A 9757-nucleotide genomic window follows, 5' to 3' on the forward strand; every position below is an offset into this window, starting at 1 on the left:
TTCCCAATGCAATCCCCTTGAAGACATGTGCATAGTCCTCTCTTTTTGTGGTGGCCGAACCCTCCTTCAATTGTCCCATCAATTTTTCTACAAAATAAAAGAAATGTGATTAATAAAATTGTGGAGAGTGGCGGCAAAATTTAAAATGTGGGGTAACTACTTTTTAAAGATTTTTGTTTCCAATTACTAAGTGCTATTCATGAGTGCAAACCAACTAACCAGCCAAATATCCATGTATGCAACATTGGTGACACCAAACTTAGTTTGGGGCTATGTGGTGTAAATGACTTGTTCAAGGCTCTAAGAGTGACATGATAGGAGTTACATTTATGTTCTCTTAGTGTGCCTTGAACACCAAACTTGTTCTTCACTATATGTTGCATAAAAGGATTCATTCAAGTGCATGTCAAAGTTGATTTGAAATTCATGAACCTTGATTTATTAACTACTTTAAAAGCATGTAAAACATGGGTTGCCTCCCATGAAGCGCTTCTTTAGCGTCACTAGCTTGACGTTCTGCCTTTGTCAGGGTGGTTGGTAATGCTTCAGATCTTCCCCTCTTGCAGTAAACCTATATCCATTGGCTTCATCAAGGATCTCCACATGTTCTAGGGAGAGAACTTTGTTGATGGTGAAAACATTAGGTAACTGAGATGGGATGGTGGGGAGATGTGGTGGGATGTCTAGGAGTAGGCTGAGATCACTTTATCCCCTGGAGAGAAATCCTCTGTAGGGATCTTCTTGTTCCTCCATCTCCTTGGTGCCTTCTTCTTTGTTTCTTTTGCTGTTGTCTTGCTCTTTGTGGTCTCTTTTCCTAGGGAGACTTTGTTGCTGGTCTCATATGATTCTGGTGGTTTTGGCTCCACTTGAGTTTCCTTTAGCTGTGGTAACTGCTGATTGTCTTGTTCATTAACCAAAGGAATTCCCTGTGCTTCAATGCTTGTTTCTTCCACCAGTGCTTTGTCGTGCTCTTTCCTTGGTTCCTTGTTTTCCTGATCTCCCTCTTGTGAGGGTTTGAAGACATTGAATGCGAGTTGTTCATCATGTATCCTCAGTATTAGCTCTCCTCGCTCCACATCTATGAGCGCTCTGGCTGTAGCTAGGAACGGTCTTTCCAATATGATTGGGTGGATGTGACTTTCTTCCATTTTCAATATGACAAAGTCTATAGGAAGGAAGTAGTTCCCAACCTTTACCAACACGTTTTCAACCACTCTCACTGCTTGTTTTTGAGTTTTGTCAGCCAGCCTGATGACTACGTCTGTAGGTATTAGCTCATTGATCTGCAGCTTCTTCATGAGAGATAAAGGCATTAAGTTGATGCTTGCTCCCAAATCACAGAGTCCTTTGTCAAACATTGTTTCTCCTATGGCACAAGGGATGTGAAAACTCCCTGGGTCCCTCCTTTTTGTAGGCAACTCTGGTTGAATGAGAGCACTGCACTCCTTATTCATCACTATTGTTTGCCCTCCTTTGAGTGAGCTTTTCCTGGTCAGCAGCTCTTTCATATACTTAATGTATGAGGGCATTTGTTGGAGGGCCTTGATGAATGGTATGTTTACATAGAGAGATGCAAACATATCAAGGAACTTTGAGTATATTCTTTTTTCTACACCACCCTTGAGTCTTTGGGGAAAAGGTGTATAGAGTTTCAGCAGCTCCTTCTGTGTAAGTGTGGTTTCTTGGTGATCCTCTTCTTGTGTCTCTACTGAGGTATCTCCAGGTTGTTTTAAATGTTTCTTCAGCTCTTTCTCAGTACCCTTATCACTTATAGTGACCATCTTGCAATCTTCCCATCTGACCTTCTTTGCTTCACCTCTCGGGTTCTTCTCTGTGTCACTTGGGAAGCTATCAGTAGGTTTGGGAATCTTCTTAGAGAGGTATCCCACTTGAAACTCCAACCTCTTGATGGTGTCTCCCTGGTTTTTTATGTTGGCTCGCACCTCCTCCTTGAACACCTTGTTATCTTGAATTTCCTTACATATGCCGTCAAGTAGAGTCTCAATCCTTGATAGTCTTTCTTCCGATGATGGAGAGTTGAGATTGGAGGGATGAGAAGGGCCATTTTGGCTTTGGTATGGATGTTGAGATGTGTTGTTAGGTGAGTGCTGATATGATCTCTGTGTGGGATGTTGGTGAGCTGCATTGTTGTTGGGGTTGTGGCATCTCTGATCTTGGCCTTGGTCTTGTTGATTTCCCCACCCAAAGTTTGGGTGGTTCCTTCAGCCAGGATTATACGTTTTGGAGTATGGGTCATGGTTCTGCCTAGGTGAATTTCCAATGTAGTTGGCTTGCTCTTGACTACCCTCTGCTTCTTCATTCACTCCTTCTTGAGTTGCTGCTGAAGTGGTGATTGCTGCTACTTGATTCCTCTCCATCTTCTTGGTGAGGTCAGCCAATTGCTTGGTAATCATCTTGTTTTGAGCTAGCAGTGCATCCACATTGTTTAGCTCCATCACTCCTCTAGTGTTGCCTCTTTCAGAAGCATAGAAGTAGTCATTCTCAGCTACAGTCTCAATGACATCTATGGCTTCTTCAATGGTCTTCTTCTTGTTCAGAGATCCCCCGGATGAGTGGTCTACAGCCTTCTTTGATTCATAAGAAAGACCTTCATAGAAAATGTGCAGTTGCACCCATTCATTGAACATATCTGGCAGGCATCTTCTTGTCAAGTCTTTGAATCTCTCCCATGCTTCATATAGAGTCTCACCATCTTGCTGCCTGAAAGTTTGAACCTCAGCTCTCAACCTGTTGATTCTTTGAGGAGGATAGAATCTCGCCAAGAATTTGTTTACCACATCTTCCCAGGTTGTTAAGCTCTTGATGCACACGGAAACTTGTCTCTCAACAATTTTCCTTCGGCAAGTGTACCGAATTGTCGTCAAGTAAAAACTCACAATAGAGTGTGGTCGAATCCCACAGGGATTGATTGGTCAAGCAACTTTAATTAGAGGAATGTTCTAGTTGAGCGAAGCAGAATTTGGTTTGAGTGTTGTAGGAAATTAAATGGCGAGAAAGTAAATAACAGAAAATGTAAATGCCAAAAGTAAAGAGCTGAAAATAAATGGCAGAAGGTAAATTGCAGAATTTAAATGGGAATGGCGAAGATGCTCATAAAAGTAAATTGCAGAAATTAAAGAGAATGGGTAAGATCAGAGATGGGGATTCATTGGGCTTAGGAGATGTTGCATTCTCCGGATCGAATTCATTTTCACCTCTTCCTTAATCAATGCATTCATTGATCTCCTTGGCAATCTTAAGTGATTGAATTCCAATTCCTTGGCAATTCAATCTCTCAAATCTTGATCAATAGCCAATTCCTTGGTCAATTGCTCATGAGAAGAGATGAAGTATGGTCACTGATTATACCACATGCATTTCCAAATCAAGTGTTAGTAGGATTATAGTCACCATATCCAACCAAATCCTATTTGGTCCAACATGAGAAAGCATTTCTAGCATGATCTCTTCATTCCTCTTCCAAGGTTCAGAAGAGATCCAAGTATGAATAGCTTCTTTTCCAAGATAACTACCCAATTGGATGAAGATTGAAAGCTTTCTAGTAAAATCAAGAGAAAAGATAGAAGAAGAGTAATGAAAACTAGTATTGATCCATCAAATTACAACAGAGCTCCATAACTGATGAGCGGATAATTTATACGCTTTTTGGCATTGTTTTAAGTATGTTTTTAGTAGAATCTAGTTATTTTTAGGGATGTTTTTATTAGTTTTTATGTTAAATTCACATTTCTGGACTTTACTATGAGTTTGTGTGTTTTTCTGTGATTTTAGGTATTTTCTGGCTGAAATTAAGGGACTTGAGAAAAAATCAGATTCAGAGGTTGAAGAAGGACTGCTGATGCTGTTTTACAGCTAGATTAACCGCATTTTATATGTTTCGCATCTATTTACTTGTTTTTGAAGGATATTTCAATGTTCATTTTCAAAATCTCAATGGCAAAAAAAAAATTCATTATATTCAATATCTTTGTGGGGTAAAGAAAGAAAACAAAAAGTAAAAAAAAGATTTTATTTAATAGATTTATTAACATTAATAAATAATGAATTTATTAACATTAATAAAAAGCCACCTACAGACGCTTTACGCCCAATCATTCCGGATAACGCTTGCATCCTCTGTCTTACCGCGGCTGCTGGCACAGAGTTAGCCGATGCTTATTCCCCGGATACCGTTATTGCTTCTTCTTGGATTCTGACCTCCCTGCACTCAAAGTGGATTTTCTGGAGCTACAGAACTCAAAATGGTGCGCTTCTAATTGCGTTGGAAGGTAGACATCCAGAGCTTTTCAGCAATATATAATAGTCCATATTTTGGCCGAGTTTAGACGATGCAAAAGGGCATTGAACGCCAGTTCTACACTGCAGTCTGGAGTTAAACGCCAGAAACACGTCACGAACCAGAGTTGAACGCCAAAAACACGTTACAAACTGGTGTTCAACTCCAAGAATGACCTCTACACGTGTAAACTTCAAGCTCAGCCCAAGCACACACCAAGTGGGCCCGGAAGTGGATTTATGCATCAATTACTTACTTCTGTAAACCCTAGTAGCTAGTTTAGTATAAATAGGACTTTTTACTATTGTATTAGACATCCTGGATTGTATCTTATGATATTTAGTTTCATCTTTAGATCATGGGGGCTGGCCATTCGGCCATGCCTGAACCTTTCACTTATGTATTTTTAACGGTACAGTTTCTACACACCATAGATTAAGGTGTGGAGTTCTGCTGTTCCTCAAAGATTAATGCAAAGTACTACTGTTTTTCTATTCAATTCAACTTATTCCACTTCTAAGATATTCATTCGCCCTTATCTGAAATTCTCACCAATGAATTACATAAGTACCACTATCCTATTTTATATTTTATTTAATTTTCGTCCACTATAATCTCTTAATACATTTGAATCCGCCTGACTGAGATTTACAAGGTGACTATAGCTTGCTTCAAGCCGACAATCTCCGTGGGATCGACCCTTACTCACGTAAGGTTTATTACTTGGATGACCCAGTGCACTTGCTGGTTAGTTGTACGAAGTTGTGAAACAGATATAAGATCATGAATGTGCTTATTATGTTTTTGGCGCCGTTACCAAGGAATGGAATGATCACGATTTCGCACACTAAGTTTTTGGCACCGTTGCCGGGGATTGTTCGAGTTTGGACAACTGACGGTTCATCGTGTTACTCAGATTGGGTAATTTTCTTCTTATTTTATTTTCAAAAAGTTTTCAAAAAAAAAATTTTCAAAAATCTTTGAAAAATTTCCCTTTGTTTTCGAAAATTATTTCAGAATTTTTAAGAATGAATTCTAGTGTTTCATGAAGCATGTTGAAGCCTGGCTGGCTGTAAAGCCTTGTCTAATTCTTTTGGATAGGGGCTTCCAACCATCAGCATAGAGGCAAGTTAATTTGAATATCAGCTGTTGTTGATCCACCTGCTGTTGTATGACTGATTTGTATCTTCTAAAGCTTGGCTGGCTATTAAGCCATGTCTAACCCTCAGATTGGAGCTTTAGACTAAAGAGCACAAGATTTCTGGAATTCATATTAAAAATTTTGAAATCCTTATTTCCTTTTTCCTATATGTTTTTTCAAAAATAATATACAAAAATCCAAAAAAATTAATAAAATCATAAAAACCAAAAATATTTTGTGTTTCTTGTTTGAGTCTTGAGTCAAATTTTAAGTTTGGTGTCAAGTGCATACTCATCTTGCATTTTTCGAAAATTGCATTCATGCATTGCATTCATCATGATTTTCAAGTTGTTCTTGATAAAACCTTCTTGATTGATCTTCATATTATATTGTTTTGTGTTGTATGGTGTTTTTCATATGTATTCTTGAATTCTTAGTGTCTAAGCATTAAAGATTTCTAAGTTTGGTGTCTTGCATGTTTTCTTTGCATATAAAAATTTTCAAAAATATGTTCTTGATGTTCATCATGATCTTCAAAGTGTTCTTGGTGTTCATCTTGACATTCATAGCATTCTTGCATGCATTCATTGTTTTGATCCATAACTTTCATGCATTGAGTCTTTTGCATGTTTTTCTCTTTCATCATTGAAAATTCAAAAATCAAAAAAATATCTTTTCCTTTTTCACTCATAAATTTCGAAAATTTGGATTGACTTTTTCAAAAATTTTTAAAATCTAGTTGTTTCTTATGAGTCAAATCAAATTTTCAATTAAAAAAAAAATTCTTATCTTTTTTTCAAAATCTTTTTCAAAAATCAAATCTTTTTCATTTTTCTTAGTTATTTTCGAAAATTTTAAAAAAATATTTTTCAAAAATCTTTTTCTTATCTTTATCACATAATTTTCAAAAATAACATCATCAATTAATGTTTTGATTCAAAAATTTCAAGTTTGTTACTTACTTGTTAAGAAAGATTCAAACTTTAAGTTCTAGAATCATATCTTGTGATTTCTTGTTAATTCTCTCTCTCTAATTTTCAAAAATATCTTCCCTCTTTTTCAAAAATTCTTTTTAATTAACTAATTGTTTCAAATTTTAATTTTAATTTTCGAAAATCAATAACCATTTTTCAAAAATAATTTTCGAAATTCCTCTTTCTCTCTCATCTCCTTCTATTTATTTATTCGTCTACTAACACATCTCTCCCATCCAAAAATTCGAACACTACCTCCCTCTCTGTGTTCGAGTTTTTTCTTCCCTTCTTTACATTACATTCTTTTCTTCTTCTACTCACACAGGGGAACCTCTATACCTGGGTAAAAAGGATCCCTATTATTATTATTTTTCTGTTCCCTCTTTTTCATATGAGCAGGAGCAAGGACAAGAATATTCTTGTTGAAGCAGATCCAGAACCTGAAAGGACTCTGAAAAGGAAACTAAGAGAAGCTAAATTACAACAATCCAGCAAGCACCTTTCAGAAATTTTCGAACAAAAAGAGGAGATGGCAGCCGAAAATAATAATAATGCAAGGAGGATGCTTGGTGGCTTTACTGCACCTAATTCTAATTTACATGGAAGAAGCATCTCCATCCCCACCATTGGAGCAAACAATTTTGAGCTGAAACCTCAATTAGTTTCTCTGATGCAGCAGAACTGCAAGTTTCATGGACTTCCATCTGAAGATCCTTTTTCAGTTCTTAACTGAATTCTTGCAGATCTGTGATACTGTTAAGACTAATGGAGTAGATCCTGAAGTCTACAGGCTTATGCTTTTCCCGTTTGTTGTAAGAAACAGAGCTAGAGTGTGGTTGGACTCTCAGCCCAAAGATAACCTGAACTCTTGGGATAAGCTGGTCACGGCTTTCTTAGCCAAGTTCTTTCCTCCTCAAAAGTTGAGCAAGCTTAGAGTGGATGTTCAAACCTTCAGACAGAAAGAAGGTGAATCCCTCTATGAAGCTTGGGAGAGATACAAGCAACTGACTAAAAAGTGTCCTTCTGACATGCTTTCAGAATGGACCATCCTGGATATATTCTATGATGGTCTGTCTGAATTAGCTAAGATGTCATTGGATACTTCTGCAGGTGGATCCATTCACCTAAAGAAAACGCCTGCAGAAGCTCAAAAACTCATTGATATGGTTGCTAATAACCAGTTCATGTACACTTCTGAGAGGAATCCTGTGAGTAATGGGACGCCTCAGAAGAAGGGAGTTCTTGAAATTGATACTCTGAATGCCATATTGGCTCAGAACAAAATATTAACTTAGCAAGTCAATATGATTTCTCAGAGTCTGAATGGAACGCAAGCTGCATCCAACAGTACTCAAGAGGCATCTGCTGAAGAAGAAGCTTATGATCCTGAAAATCCTGCAATAGCAGAGGTGAATTACATGGGTGAACCATATGGAAACACCTATAATTCCTCATGGAGAAATCACCCAAATCTCTCATGGAAGGATCAAAAGCCTCAACAAGGATTTAATAATGGTGGAAGAAACAGGTTTAGCAATAGCAAGCCTTTTCCATCATCCACTCAGCAACAGACAAAGAACTCTGAGCAAAATACTTCTAATTTAGCAAACTTAGTCTCTGATCTATCTAAGGCCACTGTGAGTTTCATGAATGAAACAAGGTCCTCCATTAGAAATTTGGAAGCACAAGTGGGCCAGCTGAGTAAAAGGATCACTGAAATCCCTCCTAGTACTCTCCCAAGTAATACAGAAGAAAATCCAAAAGGAGAGTGCAAGGCCATTGATATAACCATCATGGCCGAATCCAAGGAGGAAGGGGAGGACGTGAATCCCAAGGATGAAGACCTCCTGGGACGTCCAGTGATCAATAAGGAGTTTCCTTCTGAGGAACCAAAGGAATTTGAGACTCAACTAGAGACCATAGAGATTCCATTAAACCTCCTTATGCCATTCATGAGCTCTGATGAGTATTCCTCTTCTGAAGAGAATGAGGATGTTACTGAGGAGCAAGTTACCAAGTACCTTGGTGCAATCATCAATTTATTTTTATTGTTATTTCATGTTTTATTAGGTTCATGATCATGTGGAGTCACAAAATAAATAGAAAAATAAAAAACAGAATCAAAAACAGCAGAAGAAAAATCACACCCTGGAGGAGGATCTTACTGGCGTTTAAACGCCAGTAAGGAGCATCTGTCTGGCGTTCAACACCAGAACAGAGCATGTTTCTGGCGTTGAACGCCAGAAACAAGCAGCATCCTGGCGTTCAGATGCCAGAAATGCACACTGAGGAAAAGCTGGCGCTGAACGCCAGAAACAAGCATCTGGCTGGCGTTCAACGCCAGAAATATGCTGCATCTGGGCGCTGAACGCCCAGAACAAGCATCAATTCGGCGTTTAAATGCCAGAATTGCATGCAAAGGCATTTTACATGCCTAATTGGTGCAAGGATGCAAATCCTTGACACCTCAGGATCTGTGGACCCCACAGGATCATCTCAGCATTTGTGGACTTCACAGGATCCCCACCTACCTCACCCTCTATCTCTCCATTCATGGTCATCCCTTCTGTTTTCCATTTACCACTCACATCCATACACCCCTCCTACCTTCAAAATTCAAAATCTCTTTCCCACCCAATCCCACCCATATGACCGAATACACACATCCCTCCATCTCCTCCATATCTTCTTCTTCTTCATCTATTCTTTCTTCTCTTGCTCGAGGGCGAGCAATATTCTAAGTTTGGTGTGGTAAAAGCATAAGCTTTTTATTTTTCCATTACCATTAATGGCACCTAAGGCCAGAGAAACCTCAAGAAAGAGAAAAGGGAAGGCAATTGCTTCCACCTCTGAGCCATGGGAGATAGAAAGATTCATCTCACAAGACCATCACTTAGAAAATGATGGAGCAAACAAGAGAGCCTATTCATGGAGCTCAAGAAACACATGAGGAAGCTTACCATCAAGAAATCCCTGAGATACCTCAAGGGATGCACTTTCCTCCACAGAATTTTTGGGAGCAAATCAACACCTCCCTAGGAGAATTGAGTTCCAACACGGGACAATTAAGGGTGGAACATCAAGAGCACTCCATCATCCTTCATGAAATTAGAGAAGATCAAAAGGCAATGAGGGAGGAGCAACAAAGACAAGGAAGAGACATAGAAGAGCTCAAGGACATCATTGGTTCCTCAAGAAGGAAACGCCACCATCACTAAGGTGGACTCATTCCTTGTTCTTACATTCTCTGTTTTTCGTTTTCTATGTTAAGTGCTTATCTAAGTTTGTGTCTTATTACATGATCATTAGTATTTAGTAACTTTGTCTTAAGGTTATGAATGTCCT

This window comes from Arachis ipaensis, chromosome B09 (assembly GCF_000816755.2).
Source record: "Arachis ipaensis cultivar K30076 chromosome B09, Araip1.1, whole genome shotgun sequence".
Classification (NCBI taxonomy): Eukaryota; Viridiplantae; Streptophyta; class Magnoliopsida; order Fabales; family Fabaceae; genus Arachis; species Arachis ipaensis.